General features: G+C 34.7%; 1 protein-coding gene and 1 non-coding gene across 6 annotated transcripts in view; both read right to left on the minus strand.

Annotated features, from left to right (window-relative positions):
• Positions 1-21,425, minus strand: part of DACH2 (dachshund family transcription factor 2) — an 890,246-nt gene that overhangs the window by 195,800 nt on the left and 673,021 nt on the right. The window lies entirely within an intron of this gene.
• Positions 9,048-9,128, minus strand: LOC144380654 (small nucleolar RNA SNORD55/SNORD39). Its single transcript, XR_013444876.1, has one exon. It is a non-coding gene; the product is annotated as a small nucleolar RNA SNORD55/SNORD39 (small nucleolar RNA).

The following is a 21,425-nucleotide window of genomic DNA, read 5'->3' on the forward strand; positions in this document are numbered from 1 at the left end:
AGGTTATGTGCTATGGTGAGCACTGTGAGTTGTGTAAGACTGTCAAATCACAGACCTGTACCTCTGAAACTAGTAATACATTATATGTTAAAAAAAAAAAAAGAAGACGACGATAGTATTAAAGGAAAAATGAAGGGAGGGAAATCGGAGGGGGAGACGAACCATGAAAGACTATGGACTCTGAGAAACAAACTGAGAGTTTTAGAGGGGAGGGGCGTGGGGGGATGTGTTAGCCCAGTGATGGGTATTAAAGAGGGCACGTACTGAATGGAGCACTGGGTGTTTTACACAAACAATGAATCATGGAACACTACATCAAAAACTAATGAAGCAATATATGATGATTAACATAACATAATAAAAAAAATAGCATAGAATATTGCCATTGTGGGAAGTTTCATTCAGATCCAGTATATCTTTGATATTTGTAATTTAAGTCCTTCTATTTATGAGCATTTAGATTAATCAAACTGGAAAAGCTTATGCTCTACAGTTTGCTTAGTCTTATTTGTTTACTTGTAAGTTTAGTAAGGGGAAAAAAATCTCTATGATTTACCTAACAACAGAAACACAATTATTTTTAAGACAAGTTTATTATGAATATTCTTAAATATTATTTATAAGAACAAGAATTTTGAATGGAAAAAAGAACTCGGGTAGTTATTTTATAATGTTTCAGGTTTGTTAAATCTACTTGAATCCCTTTACAAATTAGAATGTGTTATAATAACCTATCACTTGAAATTTCATGTAAGTGTCCTTAGGGAATGATGGTCCTAGTTCTCACTCTTTAGAGTAGAACAACCTTAACTTTTCCCTATAACAATTACATTTCTTATAAATTCAATGAAATATTTCCACAAGGATTTGTAACTCTGCAGATTCCCAATAAAAGAGATATATACAAAAAAAGAAAGAAAGAAAGAAAGAAAGAAAATAGGATAGCCCATATAAGGCCTAATGCCACAGTTGAAAAAAATCATTCAGGTGGATAAGGCAGCATTACTGCGTCCAATATAGCTGTTAAAACACTTCTTTCATCTTCAGAAAAAGATGCTAAAATCCATGAGCTTAAAGTTATGAAAATATATCTAATTCAAAATACAATAAAAATACCTTAAGTAGAGAGAACTATATAGATAGTGCTATAGATAGATTTAAAAAAAAATCCTTTTCATAGCTGCATTCTTTTTATATTATACATTTACCATATCATAAAGAAACAAATTCATAAAAATCATATAAAGCATGAATGGAATGAAGTCAGACATACATACAGATTTGAGTGTGAAACATATGATCTCAACTGTCTATGAACTGAGTCCTAGATAAAGAAATATCCTGTTTTAAAACCAAGAGAAATGAATCACTATGAATTAAATAATTAAAATAAATTTACTTGGGAAAATCACTAAGATTTTTAAAAGAAAATAATGATGAATATAGCTAAGATATCCACTAAATTTTTAAGTGATCAAGGAGAAAGACTTTTTATTTGCTCTCCAAATGGCAGTTCAATGAACCATAGGCAGGATAGTAAAAAAAAAAAAAAAAATGTGTCTGATAGTTGGACTCCAAATTATTCCTTTGAATACATTTTTCAAAGAAAGAAATAAAATATTGTGTAAAAATACTTAATGTTAATCATTTAACTACAATTTTTTACTATATATACATATATATAGTAATATATATATCAGGCAAATTTTTTTGAGATAATATACCATTTTATTACTTATAAAATATATTTCATATTGTTGCTGTAAAAACATTACATTTCACATTTTTAAAAAAATTTTCTTAACAGTAAAAATAATACTTGGAAGACAGCTGGGGGAAAAGGCGCCAATAAGACAAATTCACAGATAGGATTTATCCCCCTCTTCTCTTTTTTTGGCCCCTGGTAAGGTCAGAACCTGGGAGGAACAGAAAGTAGCAGGACAGATTTCTTCTAACAAATGAAAGTTTTCCACATCCAAATTAATAATGCCCTCCAAGGAGTCAAGCTATAGGCTTACTACCACAACGTGGATATCACGCAAGACACTCTCTGAATTTACAAAATTGCTTTCACAACCAGTTTAAAAGCCAGATAATTCAATCCAAGCTATTTTCCTCGCTAGTCAGTCCATGAGCTTTGCCCCTGTGATCTCACTTGACCAAGATTATATATTCTGCAATAAGAGCTAGATGATCCTTAGCTGTCTTTAATAAGTTTTATTTTATCAGGAGCAGTGCAATAGTTAAAAAAGTTTTAGAACCTTTTAGTTATGTTTCAATACTCATTTTCAAAATTCAGCAATATATGGATGTACAAAATTGATCTTAAAAATAATAGTGTTTAATGTTTGGAATTTTTAATTAAAATTGAATTTTTTACATTATTTAATTATTTGAATTGGTCTCTTCATGGTATGTATGGTATGCTCAGAAAAGAGGAATAGAATTTAAACAAATGAGTCGATTTTGCCTGTTCAGTTGCATAATTCAATTTATACTTACAATGGGATTCTCTGCTTATTGTTCTCAGCCTACTAAATCCCAACACATAACCACTATTAAGCTCAGACTCATTCCTATAAGGATGAAAGGTTAAATCTGCACTGACACGCCACACAGCTCAGTTTTTTTAGGGCTGGCAGTGCAGACTTTAAAGGTAGCAAAAGATGTCTGGTACTTTTGGCCAATTTACAAACTTTTGTTTCCAAGTTGACAATCTGGCATAATGAATACATATAGAAAAAAATATCACCTATGCCTCACACTGAAAGCAAAGTATTTATGTTATATTTTAATAGTAACTTTTCAAAGTTTTATAAAATTATAGTAGCTCCAGAGTTATTGACATTGTAATACTATTGACATCTTAAATGTTTGGATTTGTCTATAATATTTTTTTGCATTAAGCTGTCAACAGTAATAATATGTTTTTTCCCGGCTTGTAGAACAGAAAACAGTACAAATCCAAACTCTAAAAGTGGGATGAACTGTTGATACATCAGTGTGGGAACAATTTATGCTATGCTTTCACACAAATTTCCTAAACTGGCCCAACATAATGGTGCACAATACAAAGTAGACTCGGAATATGGGGTTCAAATTAAGGAGCCTCAAGAGTATGTTTGGGAAGAAAAAGCTAGATATTATTATTTTCCAAGCTCAATTGATTAATTCAATTCATAAATGTTTACTTCATGCAGTCTAGATACATTTTACAAAGTAAATATGCAAAATTTAACCTATTGAAGAAACTGAGATGAGAAGGAATATTTCTGAGATGTACTTTGGTTAGGACAGTGTAGGAGATAGATTATGATATAAGATACAGTTACCCAGGAGTAGCCTAAGAAGAAAAAGATAAAAGGACATAGAGATCTGGCACCTTGGAATGCCATGGAAGCAGGCAGCTTTATAGTTTTGTCAACTTTTCACCTTCTCTGTCACTGACCAAAGGGATCAAATTTGTGGTCATTCCATTGAATTCAGCATCTAATGTGTATATGACAGAGATACCCACCCCCTAAGCAGGGCTGTGTCATAGAAAAGGTCAAAGATAAATCCACTAGCTCTTGTTAAAATATCTTTGGCTTGATAATAAGATACACTAAAGTGGCCTATTTTATTATTTTATATTTCATTTAAAGGTTGTTATTCATTTTTTGTTTATTTCACCGATTGCATCTTTGTAATAATATCTATAGATCATATGCTTCTGAAGATTAAATTCATAAAAATATACTTGTTATGTAATTATTTTGGCAAATCAACAAATGATCAAATGAAAAGAATTTTTTTAGATTTCTATTACTGATATTTTGTAAATAATGCAAAAATGGCTTTTATTCAGTCTTATTTTTCCCAAATAAAGAAGTTAAATGTTTTAAAACACTGTTTTCTCATTGACATGTTATTTTTTTTTTTTGATGTTCTCTTTGTTTTCCAATTTTAAAGCATATTTTCAGTTTGGAGATAGACACAATAAATATTGCACAGTCTGTTATTTGACAGGAAAGAAAAATAAATGATATTATATCTTTGAATACAGAATGTGTGCCCCTTGCTTCAAATGAAAATAGGACATTTATTATCATAAAATATCATGGCATGAAAGGATTTCCTGGCTACAGTGCTCAGTGGGAATATACTATCTAAAAATGTATTAATCTTTTGAGATGTGAACACCTGCACCTTTGTATTTTTTCTTTAAAATATGCGTTACACTTTTACTATGTACCACCTTGATTATCTTTAAAAAAATATTAACAGCTTGCATCCACATACCAATGCCCCGTTACAAATTCCAAATGTTTTGTCACATTTCTTGTGAACAGTGCCATCTGCCAGAGGTGGCATTTCATGGCTATTTACTCTGACTCCCTCCAAGAATTCATCTGCCACTATCTAATGCTGCCTGAATAAAGGGGATTAAGACTCTGATACAACAGAGACTATTGATAATTTGGTATGATTGGGAATAAATGAAGATAAATGAGGTTGAGGATGGAGAGGCAATTAGTTGAGCCGTCTGTACAGCTGTGTTCTCAGCCTATCTCCCCTGGCCTTTTCTTCAGCGAGGTATGTGCAAATTAACCATAATGACAAATACACACTTCCCAAAGCTCTTGTACTTTCTAAAACTTGAGAATTCACTTTTCACTTCTGATAACTGAGTTAGTTGTTTGGTAAAGTTGTTTTAACATGGTCTTTTAATGTCCACATCACACAGGGCTACTGCACATGCTATACTTTAGGAATAATCCACCCTACACCCTATTTCCTTGTTTTCAGTTGATGTCAGGCTACTGTTTACAACCTCGGTACACTGAGGATTTAAAGCCTATTTTTCCTTAATTGTGGTCCAGTGTTTAGGACAGAATGGCAATGTTTTCTTTTTTACATGATTAGAAGCCAAGAACCAAAGAAAAGAAGCTTCTCTTTTAATTTTAGGAAACAGTCTGCAAATAGCATTCGTTTTGAGAGTTTTCAATGAAAAGGTAGGGCCTGCTTTACAAACGAGCTCTAATGGATCTTTAGAGACTGGCAAAACCAATATTTTCATGGATGAAATTTACATATTCATATTAAGGTCATTATTATTATGCTTCCTAAATGAAAATGACAACTCAGTAAAAAATTAACCACAAAAAATGTTTAGGCACTGATTAACTTAATTCTAAGATCCCTTTTCCTAAACACAGAAATGGCTATACCAGGTATTTAGTTAAGATGCTATCATAGGAAATAAATATTTTGATGTCTGGTATTTTGATTGATAGTTTTTCCTCTATTTTGTCATTGAAATTATTCTTATTATTTCTTGTGTTTAATAAAAAATCATATCACTGTGTGCCTCTCTATTGTTAGTCCTTGTGAGAAAACAATAAATCTGTACTAATAGATTTTTAAAAAGATTTAGAATATGTAACTGTACTAATAGAGTGTAGGGTGATGGATTTCTCCCCACATTACAAAAATGATGTATCAAGAAAATAAACACTTCCTCAATTTTGATTTGTTTCACTCACATAAGAAACTAGCCTAAAATTATTTATGTCAAAACAGTATACAAATTATAAATGCTTATCAACTCAGGCAAACGTGTCTAGTAGGATAACTCTTTACGGTTATATCCTTATTTCCTGAATATCACCAAATTAACCTTTTGATGGTTTCTATCTGAGCTGCCCAAAATGGTAGCCATTAGCCAAATGTTGCTATTTAAATTATTTAAATAAATAAAATTAATAATTAAATTCCTCAATCACACTAGCCACATTTCAAGTGTTATATTAGTCACATGTGAATAGTGGTTATCATATTGGACAGCATGGAAAATAATTTTCATCATTACAGAAAGTTCTGTTGGTCACTGTGGTCTCTATTTCAGACTTACTATCTCCCCATTGACACAAGTTAGTGAGATTGAACTGTGGGCAAAACTATGAATTTAAGAATAAATAAATCAAACACTGAATCTTCAATTTACAAAAGAGTTCAAGAGGCTCCTGAGTGGCTCAGTTGGTTTAGCATCTGACTCTTGGTTTTGGCTCAGGTCGTGATCTCAGGGTCAAGGGATTGGGCCCTGTGTTGCGCTCCACACTCGGCAGAGTCTGCTTGTTCTTCTCCCTCTGCTCCTCCCCCCCTCAAATAAATAAATAAAATCTTAAAAAAAAGAGTTCAGAATTCCTTTAATTTCCCCGGTAGGAGAGTAAGATGCTCCAGTTTAAACAGCCTCAGTTGATAAACAATTAGAAACACATTATGGTGTGTTTACAAAGCACCAATGTCTTTTTAAGACTTTAGAAAATTTTAGCAAAGGTTGTTCTTTTTTTCCTTATGCTGTGCCTTTTATTCCCATGATTTATTTATTCCATTACTAGAAGCTTCTATCTCTCTTTCTCCTTCACACATTTTGCCCATCCCTCCCACAACCATTAGTTTGTTATTTTTATAGCTCTGATTCTGCTTTCTGTTTATTTGTTTATTCATTTGTTGTTGTTGTTTTTTTTTTTAGATTCTACATATGAGTGAAATCATATGGTATTTGTTTTTCTCAGTCTGACTTATTTCACTTAGCATAATACCCTCTAGGTTCATCCATGTTGCCACAAATGGCAAGATCTCATTCTTTTTATGGTTGTATTATATTCCATTGTAATATTCCTTAGCTAAATCACTGCCATTTTATCCACAATTCCCCTCAAATGAATCCATTAACCAACATATGGAGTGTGACAATGACAAGCCATCAGAAAGAAGTCTTAGGTTATAAATTCTGTAAGGCGATGACTGTGATATCAAAAGAATAATGTGCTACAATTTCTAAGGACTGTTTTAGAAATTAATAATCTGCTTAGCTGGTCTGAAAATATTAAATGTATTAGCACATGAGTTCATCATACTATTTAATGTATGCAGTAATATAATTCTAAAGAAAATCAGAGCAGATTAATATTTTCATCAGAATGTTTTTTTAATTGAGATGTGTCTTTTAAAAGAATTTACTGCACATTTTAAGTTTTTAATGAGCCTGATGCTCTGGGTTTATAATAGAATTCAGAGACTAAGATACAATATATACAATGTTGATTTATAGGCAGTTTTTCTATAAATATGTTATTACATAATTTTTATATAAGTTGTTTCTAAAAATAAATATTTCTTTTCAAATAAGCAGTGTAAAAAGACAAGTTAAACACAAAATTTGGGGGAGTATTTACCTTTGGTGGGGAGGCAGAAGTATAGGAAAATGGATGGGCACAAAAATAGATGCAAGTTTTTGATAATGTTCTTGAGTTGCATGGTGGGTTCACTGACATTTATATTATTATACTTTATAATTTACATATATATTACATATTTTGTATAGTTGAAATATTTTTTAAATATAATAAGGGGAAAAATGGACACAATAACCTTTGGATACTCCATTTGGTTCTAAGAAGCAAATTATTTAACAGTAGGTTGTGTTACATGAGCGTGTAGGGCGAGACTTCTTTTAAGGCAATACTGATGGGATAGGAGTAAATGTGTCCAGATTCCCAGAGTGTACAAAACTAGTTTGGAACTGTTATTTCTTTATGAGATAGAAATCTTGTATTTTCAAATAAGACAAACCAAAATCCAGAAAAGTAGCTGATTTGTAATTTGTGCAATGTCATTCCTAAGCCAGAAAAGATAAACACTGGATACCCAAAATATTTCTATCCACAATGATGTTATTTATCCTTAATAAGCTCAAATCAAGACTGAGCAGTCTTGATTTATATTGACCATCATTGTAGTCTTGAGTTATACTGAACATCATTCTAGTCTGCTCTTTTGACCATTCGGCTATAAAAGATGAAAACAACCATACAGGGGCACCTGGGTGGCTCACTTAGTTAAGTACTGGGCTTTGGCTCGGGTGATGATCTTATGGATTGTAGGACTGAGGCCCACAACTGGCTCCATGCTCAGGGGGGAGTCTGCTTGAAAATACTCTCCATCTACCCCTCTCTCCACTCACACACACTCTCTCTCACTCAAATAAATAAATAAATCTTAAAAAAAAAAAATACGTATACACCAGTAAAAATCAGTTCAAGATGGAATAAGATCAATGGTGAAGCCTTTACAACCTTCTTTTCTGGTAAAACACTTGGACATTTACAGTGAATTGTGACTTTCCAAGTTGTCAAATGAGAGACTGTGGCTAGGTAGGGACAAGTGATTTCTTTTTTGAGAGTCTGTAAAGTTGACTTTCAAACAACAGTAATAAGTGATGCCCTCTAAATGCACATGTAAAGATGAACTTATGATGAATTTTGGCTGTCACTGAGAGTGCAAAGAAAAGAGCAGAAGGTTGCAAGAAGTCTTTACAGTTCTGGGGAATTATGTAAGGAACAAAATTATCCAAAGATTCTTCCTCTATAACACTTTTGGTGTCAATGTTAAATAAGCTAAAACTAGTTAAATTGATATTACTAAGTTAATGCTTTTTTTTCTAGTACAATGCATGGATTTTAACAGACATGCTAATGTGGAATATAGCTGATCTTAATTGAATTAGAAGCTATCACATATATATAATTAGGATCACTGAGAATTGTAGTGCTAGAAAATAATTATATTTATCTCTAGCTTTATCCAGTCCATTTTATACTCATATAGCATATATGAGATAGTTTTTTGTCACTGTACTAAATAAAATTTAATTATGTCACTAAAAATTAAGCATTCAATGCAAGTGAATATCTACTAAGCATTTGGATGTTACTATTGACATCTTTAATATATATATTTTTTGAAAACACCTTATTCCTATTTATTTCTGTTACCAGTAATTCTGTCTGCACCAAATGGCTAGCTAGATAGCACTGACTCCACAGGAAAGAGAACTTAGCCACAATAAGAGGTGAATGAAAATGTGCTGGTTAGTTTGGTCATCATAATATTGTCCATACCCTACTCCTTCATGTCATAGATAAGAAGAAAAACAAATTCTAATTTGTACTTATAGTAGCAGTAAATTTCAGCTGAAACTTCTTAAATTATCTTTTTTCCCCTACATGCTCAGCTCTCCAAGGTTAGCTTCCCCCATTGCACACTCAGGAGTTTACAGCATTACCGAGGTGTCATCAACTAAATGATCATTTTTAATTATTTTTTGTTTTTTGTCTTTTTTTGTTGTTTTCTTTTTTATTTAAATTCAATTAGCCAACATATAGTACATCATTAGTTTCAGATGTAGTGTTCAATAATTCATCAGTTGCCTATAACAACCTGTGCTCATCACATCATGTTAAATGATCATTTTTTAGATGGACAAAACTGATATTCACACAGATGAGAATGAAGATCATACTGTCACTTAGTGGCTGAACTGCTAAAACCTGTTTCTATTCTTCAGTCAAAAAGATAGGTGTAGAGTTGTGTCCACACTAGGGCACAGGGCCAGGATAGGGATCAAACTCCAATTGGAAACTAGGGTAGATTTTACAGGGGATATGAAGGAGGCACCTCTCCTCTGAGAGAAAAACAATCTCCATTCTTAAAATAAGTAAATAATCACCCTTCACATTTGATTTTCACAGCATGAAATCATGAGATATGGATATAAAACTGCTTTGAAACAAAAAGTTCCATATAATCTGTATAAATATATTATTGCAATTATACAGAAAATCTTGCTAACCCCTTTTCCTCCCACACATATTTTGCTGAATTAACTTAAAAATTAAGAAAAAGATGGGGCGCCTGGGTGGCTCAGTTGGTTAAGTGACTGCCTTCGGCTCAGGTCATGACCCTGGAGTCCCGGGATCGAGTCCCGCATCGGGCTCCCTGCTCAGCGGGGAGTCTGCTTCTCCCTCTTACCCTCCTCCCTCTCCTGCTCTCTGTCTCTCATTCTCTCTCTCTCAAATAAATAAATAAAATCTTTTTAAAAAAAAAAGAAAAAGATGGTCGCAAGGCCTAATTCACTCAGATGAACTATCTGTATACATTATCCAAGCTTATTAAATAATCATCACACATACTGGGAGTTTACAATAAAAATGCCTAGCATTTGTAAAGCACTTTTAACTTTTGAAAGCGCTTTTGAACCATTATTTCATTTTATCTTCACAACAGTTCTATGAGTATCTCCAGGGAAAAGACTGTATCTTATTGCCCTTAACATCAGTACCACAGAGTAGGCAATCAATAAATGTTTATTGAATGAATACATGAATTAAAGGAAAGAAGAATAGATGGATTGGGTGGATCTATACATGAGTAAAAATAACAATTCTGTTACTTATCTTTAGGGTATTTTTGGCAATATATCTATAATGTCTTTCAAACTCTATATTTGTACTGATGTCTTAGGTGACTAAAAGTATAATCTCACACTTATACTTCCTTGGTATTAGAGTTTTAAGGTTGCTTTCTTTCTGACTTACATTGCATTCTTATCTTTAGGAATTTCCTAATTCAGTATAGTTTGTATAACTAATTCAACTAAGCATGATGAGATTCCCTGAGTATTTCCACAATTAGGTGGAAAAAATGTAGATATGTTTAGGCTTATTCTTGTATATTTTTTAATTGCTTATTTTACTGACCATTCTAATCTGGCATTTCTGGATTTTATTTTATTTGAGCCTCTTTTTTATTTGCTATCATGACTTTTTACAGATTTCCAATGACTCCATTCCAACCATTACTTGACTTTTGCCTTGGGATATCTAGGCCCCCATCGATTTAGTTTATGTTTTTCCAATTACTTTTAGATTTATATCTACTAACCAACACCCACCACTGCCCTCTTTCATTTATCCTGACACGTTATCAAAACGATTAGCAACATATCAAAATATCTTATACTCAAAAGGGAGAGTTAAGATGGCAGAGTAGGAGGAGGACCCTATCCTTTGCCTCATCCGTTGAACACAGCTAGGTAAATATTCAGTCACTCTGAACATCCAATAAATTGATCTGAGGACTGACAGAATGAACTGCACAACTAGAGGGAGAGAAGAGATCACATCGTGGAAGATAGTAGGTGTGGAGACATGATTTGGGGGAGAAAAGGATCTCAGGTGCTGCAGAGGGGAGGAAGCCCTGATCACAGAAAGAGACAAGAGATAAAAAGAGACAGAGAAAGGGAGAGAGAGAGCAGTACACAGGGGATCGCACAGGGAAAACACTTCCCCAAAACCATTGACTGGGAAAACTAGAGGGGCTGATTATCATGAGTTTTACAAGCAGTGGACCACAAAGACTGCAGTTTTAGAAGTCTGCACCATGGCTGGTGGTGAGCCTGATGGGCACTGCAATGATGCTCCTGTGGAGGACAGCAGAGTCCCAGGAGCAGATGGTGCCATTAGAGACACCCCCTGGGATGCACTGGGATAGTTCCCCCTTCTTGGAGTGCATCTGGGAAAGGTGGTATTGCCTCTCAGAGGACAAAAGAGCTGGTGGGCGCCTTTGTGCTACCACACCCCTTAAGCTTAGGGGTAGAGACACCTGCCGAGGGCAGCTAACCTGGACTCAGGCCTTTTGCTGTGCTTTACTCTAAACTCAACTCCTGCATATGGGTGCAACTGCCCTTCTGGGACAAACTGGCACCAGCCCCAGTGTAGCAAGTCCCTCCCCTAGAAGGCTAGCATGGATCCTCACTGCACCAGGTCCTTAAAGCTTGGCGTTTTAGAACTCAGCCTGTGTTTATGAGATACAGCAGAGGTGCACAGTGATGCCAGGTGTGCAGATGGTCCGGACATAGAAAGGGTTAAGGCAGGGATCTGAGGGACACCTGGGACACATGAAGAAAGATTATTTGATCTTCTGTGAGGGCTTTCTGGACAGTGGACAGAAGCAAAAGGCAAGGGAGAGGGCTGGTGCCATTTTTCTCCCCCACCCATCAGCATGGACTGACTTCAGTGAGCAGAACAGAGCCAACAGTGGAGGTCTGAGCCATTTACACCAAGCTATGCCCCACCTGTACACTGCAGGTGCTTCTTTACTAGGGCAAGTGTGCCTGAGAACCAGAGCATCAGGCCCCTCCCCCAGAAGAACAGCACAAACACCCTGTGCACATAAAGTAAACTGACCATAGAGCACTGCAAAGCTTCAGTTCTAATGGAAATAGGATCAGGCCTCTTTTAACAAGAGGACCAGAACACACCTATTTAAAACTTACCACACTCTAGACAAGGTCCAAACACTCTCCATGTCAGGTAAGGAGGAACCATATAGAGAACTGACCTGAGAGAAAGGGAAGTCAAAACACAGCAGCAGAGTGCATGCAGCATACATCAGAGACACTTCCTGAAGCACTGGGCCCTGGACAGTATATGACCTCTTCTTAATAAAGCCATTACTCTCAGGAGCACAAAACATGACAGGCTTTCCTAACACACAAAAGAAGACAGAGACCTAGACAAAATGCCAAGATGGAAGAATCATACTAAAAGAAAGACCAGGAAAAGTTCATGGCCAGGGATCTAATCGAAACAGATATAAGTAATATTCCTGACCCAGAATTTAAAGCAGCAATCTTAAGGTTACTAGCTGGGCTTGAGAAAAGCATAGAAGACACCAGGAAACCCCATACTATATAAATAAAAGACCTAAAAATTAGTCAGGATGAAATAAAAAGTGCTATAACTGAAATGTGAAACTGACTGGATGTAATGACCACAAGGATGGAAGAAGCAGAGAAATGAATAACTGATATAGAAGATAAAATTATAGAAAATAATGAAAATGAAAAAAAGAGGGAAAGCAAAGTATTGGATCATGAATGTAGACATAGGGAACTCAGGGATTCTAGAAAGCTTAAAAACATCTAGACCACAGGAATCCCAGAAGTAGAAGAGAGGGAAAAAGAAGTAGAAGGCTTAGTTGAGCAAATTATAGCAAAAGATTTCCCTAATCTGGGGAAGGAAACAGATATCCAAATCCAGGAGACAGAGAGAACTCCCATCAAAACTCCCATCAGAATTCCCATCAAAATCTAGAAAAGCAGGACAACACCAAGAATATCATAGTAAAATTTGCAAAATACAGAGATAAGGAAAAACTCCTAAAAGCAGCAAAAGAAAAGAAATCCCTAAATTATAAGGGAATGCAATTAAGTTACCAGTAGATCTCTCCACAGAAACTTGGCAGGCAAGAAGAAAGTGGCATGATATATTCAACACACTGAATGGGAAAATACGCAGACAAGAATATTATATCCAAAAAGGCTGCCATTCATAATAGAAGAAGAGATAAATGTTGGGGTTAATGTAGAGCATGAAATCAACCATAATACCTGGGTTGCTAAAATGCAGCATGGAGGCTGCTGAGGGTGAGGGAAGGTTTTGGGAAAAGGCGTAGGCCTTTGGAATGCCGAGGCTGAGGCTTGCATGACCACTTTATCTTTGGAATGCTGCAGGGAGTTGTCTTCCCCCGAAGCTTTCTTAGCTCAAATAGCCACCCTATGATCTAAGAGATGTATGCATTGTCCCTTAGGCTATGTTTAGCAGAATTCATAGAATATGCAGATTAGCATATCATATCTTTCATGTAAACAGATCCTCCCAGTTCCAGTAAGACCCACTGTCATACATCATGTGTTTGAGAAACAGTGATAAGGATTTGTGATTATCCTGAAGGACCAATAAAAGCGGGAACAAAAAAAAGCAAAGGGTCTGAGCATTGACCCTCTTGCCTTCTCCTCTCTTTCACAGCAAAGTTTGGAGTAATCTTTCATCCATCAGTACAGGGATTGCTGTCCATTCCTGGCAGATAAAGAGTTTCCTAGACAAACAAAATCTAAAGGAGTTTGTGACTACTAAACTAGCCCTGCAAGAAATATTAAAGGTAGCTCTTTGAGTGGTAAGGAAAGACCAAAAGCAACAAAGACAAGAAAGGAACAGAGAAAATCTCCAGAAACACCAGCTTTACGGGTAATACAGTGGCAATAAATTCATATCTATCAGTAATCACTCTGAGAGTAAATGGACTAAATGCTCCAATCAAAAGACATAAGGTATTGAACATAATAATTAAAAAAAGTATAAAAAAATACTAGCAACCATATTTTTCCCTTATTAATTTTTGACTGACATATCAGTCAGTTAATTGCAATAATGGAAGCAACTTTAGCTATTTTTTTTTAAAGATTTTATTTTTATTTTTGACAGAGAGAGAGTGTACAAGCAGGGGAAGCAGCAGGCAGAGGGAGAGGAAGAAGCAGGCTTCCCGCTGAGCAGGGAGCCCAATGTGGGGCTCGATCCCAGGACCCTGGGATCATGACCTGAGCCGAAGGCAGATGCTTAACCGTCTGAGCCACCCAGGTGCCCCAACTTTAGCTATTTTAAGCAAGAAAAAAAAAAGACATAGGGTATCAGAATGGAAAAAAAAAAAAAAAACAAGAATAATCTATATGCTACAAGAGATTCATATTAGACCCAAAGATATCTACAGAATGAAAGTGAGGGAATGGAGAACAATTTATCATGCAAATGGACCTCAAAAGAAACATAAAGTACCAATACTTATATCAGACAAACTAGATTTTAAACCAAAGACTAACAGGAGATGGAGAAGGGCACTATATCAAAATAAAGGGGTCTATCGAACAAGATCTAACAATTGTAAGTGTTTATGTCCCCAACTTGGAGCACCCAAATATATTAAACAATTAATAACAAACATAAAGAAACTCATTGATAATACAATAATAATAGGGGACTTTAACACCCCACTTACTTCAATGGACAGATCATCTAAAGAGAAAATCAACAAGGAAACAAAGGCTTGGAATCACATGCTTGACCAGATGGACTTAACAGCTATATTAAGAATCCTATCCTAAAGCAGCAGAATACACATTCTTTTAGAGTGCACATGGGACATTATCCAGAATAAATCACATACTGGGTCACAAATCAGGCCTCAACATATACAAAAGGATTAAGATCATGCCATGCATATTTCCAAACACAATGCTATGAATATGAAGTCAGCCACAAGAAAAAAAATTGGAAATAACACAAATACATGGAAGGTAGGGAACATCCTACTAAAGAATGAATGGGTTGACTAGGAATTAAATAAGAAATTTTAAAAAGACATAGAAACAAATTAAAATGAAAATACGATGGTACAAAGCCTTTGGGATGCAGCAAAAGTGGCCCTAAGAGAAAGGATATAGCAATACAGGCCTACCTCAAGAAGCAAGAAAAGTCTCAAAAATACAGCCTTACACTTAAAGGAGTTAGAAAAAGAACAACAAATGAAGCCTAAAGCCAGAAGAAGGAGGGAAATAATAAAGATTAGAGCAGAAATAAATGATATAGAAAAAAAACCAGTAGAACAGATCAATGAAACGAGGAGCTGGCACTTTGAAAGAATTAATAAAATTGATTAACCCATAGCCAGACTTGTCAAAAAGAAGAGAGAAAGGACACAAATAAAATCACAAATGAGAGAGGAGACACCACAACCAACACCACAGAAGTACAAACAACTGTAAGAAAATATTATGAAAAAGTATATGCCATCAAATTGGGCAATCTGGAAGAAATGGACAAATTCTTATAAATATACAAGCTACCAAAGCTGAAACAGGAACAAATAGAAAAATTGAACAGACCCATAACCAGCAAAGAAATTGAGTCAGTAATCACAAATCTCCCAACAAAGTCCAGGAACAGATGGCTTCCCAGGGGAATTCTACCAAACATTTAAAGAAGAGTTTATACATATTATTCTCAAACAATTCCAAAAATAGAAATGGAAGGAAAATTTCCAAACTCATTCTACATGGCCAGCATTACTGTGATTCCAAAACCAGGAAAGACCCCACTAAAAAGGAGAAGTAGAGGCCAATATCCTGGATGAACATGAACGCAAATTTCTCAACAAAATACTAGCAAATCGAATCCAACAGTGCATTAAAAGAATCATTCACCATGATCAAGTGGGATTTATTCTTGGGCTGCAAGGGTGGTTCAATATTTGCAAATCAATCAATATGATATACCACATTAATAAAAGATAGGATAAAAACCATATGATCTTCTCAATAGATGCAGAAGAAGCATTTGAAAACATACAACATCCATTCTTGATGAAAGCCCCCAAACAAGTAGGGATAGAGGGAACATATGCAACACCATAAAGGCCATATACAAAAGACCCACAGCTAATATCCTTAATGGGGTAATACTGAGAGCTTCTTCTCTATGGTCAGGAACAAGACAGTCATGTCCACTCTCACCAGTGTTATTTAATAAAGTACTGGAAGTCCTAGCCTCAGCAATCAGACAACAAAAAGAAGTAAAAGGCATCCAAATCAGCAAGGAAGAAGTCAAAGTTTCTTTCTTTCTGCTTTCTTTTATTTTCTTTCTTTCTTTGTTTCTTTGTTTGTTTCTTTCTTTGTTTCTTTCTTTCTTTCTTTCTTTCTTTCTTCTTTCTTTCTTCTTTCTTTCTCTTTCTTCTTTCTTCTTTAGTCTTTCTTCTTCTTCCTTCCTTTCTTTCTTTATAATTTCCTTCTTCCTTTCTTTCTTTCTTTTCCTTCCTTCCTTCCTTCCTTCCTTCCTTCCTTCCTTCCTTATTTATTTATTTTAGAGAGAGAGAGCACAAGCAGGAGAGGATGAGGGAGAGGGAGAGAGAAACCCAAGTAGTGCTTGGGTTCCCTACTGAGTGCAGAGCCTGATGCAAGGCTCAATCTCACTACCCTGAGATCATGGCCTAAGCTGAAACCAAGAGTTGGTCACTTAACTGACTGAGCCACCCATTAGCCCCTCAAACTTAATTATTTTCAGACAACATGGTACTGTACCAAGAAATTGCTATAACATACATAAATTCAGCAAAGTCACAGGATACAAAATCAGTGTACAAAAATCTATTGCACTTCTATACACCTATAATGAAGCAGCAGAAAGAGAGTTCAAGGAATCCATCCCATGTACAATTGCACTAAAATACATAAGATACTTGGGAATAAACCTAACCAAAGAGGTAAAAGATCTGTACTCTAAAAACTATAGAACACTTATGAAAGAAATTGGAAATGACACAAAGAAATGGAAAAACATCCCATGCTCATGGAGTGGAAGAATATTGTTAAAATGTCTATAATACCCAAAGCAATGTACACATTTAATGTAATCCCTATCAGAATACTACCAGCATTTTTCACAGAGCTATAACAAATAATCCTAAAATTTGTATGGAACCACAAAAGACCCCAAACAGCCAAAGCAATCTTGAAAAAGAGGAACAAAGCTGGAGGCAGCACAAGTTATATTACAAAGCTGTAGTCATCAAGACACTATAGTACTGGCACAAAAAAGACACACAGATCAATGGAAAGAATAGAAAATCCAGAAACTGACCAAGAGCTATATGGTAAACTAATCTTTGACAAACCAGGAAAGAATATCCAATGGAAAAAAGACAGTCTCTTTAACAAATGGTGTTTGGAAAACTGGGCAGCCACATGCAGAAGAATGAAACTGAACCACTTTCTTACACAAAACACAAAAATAAATTCAATATGGATGAAAGCTAAACATGAGAAGGAATCTATCAAAATCCTTGAGGCAGCAACCTGTTTGACATGGACTGTGGCAATGTCTTACTAGACACATTGCAGAAGGTAAGGGAACAAAAGCAAAAATGAACTATTGGGAGTTCATCAAAATAAATAGCTTTTGCGCAGCAAAGGAAACAATAAAGAAAACTAAAAGTAACCTAAGGAATTAGAGAAAGTAATTGCAAATGACATATTTTATAAAGGGTTAGTATCCAAAATATATGAAGTACTTATAAAATTCAACACCCATACAACAAATAATCCAATAAAAAATGGGCAGAAGCCATGAATACATATTTTCAAAGAAGACATCCAGATGGCCAACTGACACATGAAAAGTTTATGAACATCACTCATTATCAGTGAAACAGAAGTCAAAACTACAATGATATATCACCTCACACCTGTTAGAATAGCTAAAATCAACAACACAAGAAACAACAGGTGCTGGTGAGGATGTGGAGAAAAGGGAACCCTCTTGTATTGTTGGTGGGAGTGCAAACCGGTGCAGCCACTCTGGAAAACGGTATGGAGATTCCTCAAAAAGTTAAAAATAGAATTACCCCATGACCCAGCAATTGTACTAGTAGGTATTTACCCAAAAGATACAAAAATACTGATTTGAAGGGGCACATGCACCCTGATGTTAATATGTTAATAACATTATCAACAATAGCCAGATTATGAAAAGAGCCCAAGTGCCCATTCATTGATAAATGAATGGATAAAGAAGAAGTGGTATACATATACAATGGAATACTGCTCAGCCATCAAAAAGAATGAAATCTTGCCATTTGTAGTGACATGGATGAGCTAGAGTGTATTATGCTAAGCGAAATAAGTCAGTCAAAGACAAATATCATATGATTTCACTCATACGTGGAATTTAAGAAACAAACAGATGAACATAAGGGAAAGGGAAGAAAAGAGAGGGAGGCAAACCATAAAAGAGACTCTTGAGTGTAAAAAACAAACTGAGGGTTGCTGGTGGGGGGTGGGCGGGAGGGGGGTGGGCTACATGTGTGATCAGTATTAAGGAGGGTAGTTGTGATTAGCACTGGGTATTTTATGTAAGTAAAGAATCACTAAATTCTACTCCTTAAACTCATATCACACTATCTGTTAACTATGAATTTAAATATAAACATGAAAAATAAAAAGTTTAGATCTTATAATCTAGTACTTTCAGTTTTTTAAATTTTCTCCAAATTCTCTATGATCACTTTTTTATATTACCTGCCATGCCTAATACCTGAATTTCCCTGTACTAATGCTCCCATCCTAAGACAAAGCCTATCTTTCAAATTGGAAGTTATCCAAAATAATCCATTGTTAAGAAACTACTGTAATAGACTGATTGACTTTTCTTGCAGTAGTAAATCACAACAACAGCTTCTAAATCAAAACTTATTACAGAATTGTTCATTTTAGCTATTTTATCTTTAAGCATACTTTCCTGTAGGCTGTTTAGAAGACAAAACAATGTTAGTTATAAAATTTCCATTTATGTATTTATTTTGAACATTGCAGGGGAATGTGGTTCTTTGTTTCTAATTGGCAAAATAATTTTTGTCAATAATGAAGACAGAGGAATTACAGTATGTCCTACAGTATATTAATCCATAGGACTTTCGATATTATATATATAATGAAATGGCATACTACATAATCAGCATCCAGTAAATATTTATTTGGCTACCAACTATGTTCCAGAAACATCTACCAAAGTTGATACAATTGATTTATCCTTTACATATTTATCATACCAACTTTATGTATGAGACTGCTCTAGGCTAATGAATATAAACAGGAAAACTGAACAATTATCACATTGCTGCATAAGTATAAGGAGCTTTCTAGTATTTCATAATGAAGCAGCTAGAATCCCTAGAGTTAATTTGTACATTTGAACAAACGGGTTATTTCATTAGCCCTTATAGCTAACATATTATGCATGCCAATAACAAAGCACTGTTTTTAAGAAGTAAAAAAAGAAAATCTAATGATAAACTCCAATATATACATGTTGGTGTTTGCAATATATTGCAAGAAGGGAAGTAAACTGCACATCCCTTGTTTTTAATCTTAAGAAACAAGGATTTTATAATTTTTGCTTTTTCACTGATATGATTTTTGATTTCTTTTGTATGAAAAGAGTAGGGAACCCAGTGATGGTCTAAAATTTCATGAAAAAAATGCTAGTTATCATAGCAAATAAAGATTATGTTCACCATCATCAGATTGAAATCTACTCCATTGTTTTGCAATGTGAGCAGAGTCATGAACCCACTGTTTGGGGAAATTTTCTTTCTAATTACATTGTATTCCTACACATTATGAAGTCACCAAAATCTATTAACCTGTATATTGATGAAACCATATGTGTTATCGCTTTAATTTCTTCACCATGAGTTATTTTGCCATGGAATAATGTTGGCTTTGGAGTTGAAAGTAATGTATTTGACTATATACTATCTATTTGAACTTAGCCAAATTGCTGAGCCTCTTCGGGCTTTGGTTTCTTCAACTACCAAGAAGATAATAATACCTGTTCTACTTACTTTATGGAATTTTTGTGATAATCAAAGGAAATAAGTAAGTGTGAAACTGCTTTGTGAGCTAAATTGCTAAACAAATTTGAACTTCCAAGGAAGTGCTTCACAATATTTTTTTCTCTTTTGCCAAGTCTTGGATCTACTAAGAAGAGTCTAGCACATGAATTAGAAAGCAAAGGAATGCAGTAACAACTAAATTAATCATCATATACTATTAAGTATGTACTAATCAAAATCTCCAAGAAAGTGTCCAAGCATTCTTATTACCATAAATATCAATAATACATATGTTTTGAAGGGAAGATGAAACCTATCTATAATACGTTTCTTTCTAAGGCTTTTTGTGGCTCCTGGAGTCCATTAGCATTAAATGGAAAAAGATCTAAGACCTACAAGCATTACTAAATCTTTAGTGACCAGAATTATTTGTGACAGTAGCATTTACTGACAATGAAGAACATGATGTACAGAATAGCTGTTGCACTCAGTCTGTCCAGTCTTTACATTCTTTGTTTGAAGATAAAATTGTTCTTTAAAAGAAGGTATTAATGTGTGTGAAGGTAGTATTGTGTGATCATACTAACGTAAAACACATGCTTCAGTAATATGGTCTCTGGCACTTAATTAAACTTCTCTATTTAGTCTTTGCAATAACATTCAAAGATTATTATCAGGAACAAAGCAACAAATCTAAAACCCTTGTTTCCTAAAATTAAACACAAGGTGCATGCCTTTTCCTACTCCCACTACAGTCAGTATATTAAAAGTAACACTAAAATATTTGGATTGGAAGTTTTTATTAGAACTTATTTTCTTCCTTTTTAAAATCAATTTCTTTGTTCTTGCACACATCTCCTGTCAATAAAATGAAAAATGATATAGATTTAGGAAGATAGCGGTCTCAGTGTAGCATCTCTCATATTATTATTCCAGTATCATCTGTTACAAAGTAAGACCAATTCCCACATCTAATTACAAACAGGATTTCAGAGTCATTAAACAAAATACATTTCCATTAGTGCTGCTGTAAGATGATAGAGAAAAAATGAAGATTAGTTTATGTTCCACCTCTGTTTTTCAAGCTTTGAAGATTTAGACTTCTGTACTCTAAATTTGTGGAAGATCAACAAGGTGATAGACATGTAAAAATGCTTCATTCTAAACAATTTAACTGTGCTACTTGCATTTTGTCATTAGATTTTTTTCCACTGCATTTAGTTCTTATAGTAAAAATAACAAGAAACTGAAAGGTTCCTTCCCTATTAGTTGGCAGGTGCCTGGAGGTATGTCCTTGTACTCTACAAAGACATGTTCTA

Source organism: Halichoerus grypus, chromosome X (genome assembly GCF_964656455.1).
Source record: "Halichoerus grypus chromosome X, mHalGry1.hap1.1, whole genome shotgun sequence".
Lineage (NCBI taxonomy): Eukaryota > Metazoa > Chordata > Mammalia > Carnivora > Phocidae > Halichoerus > Halichoerus grypus.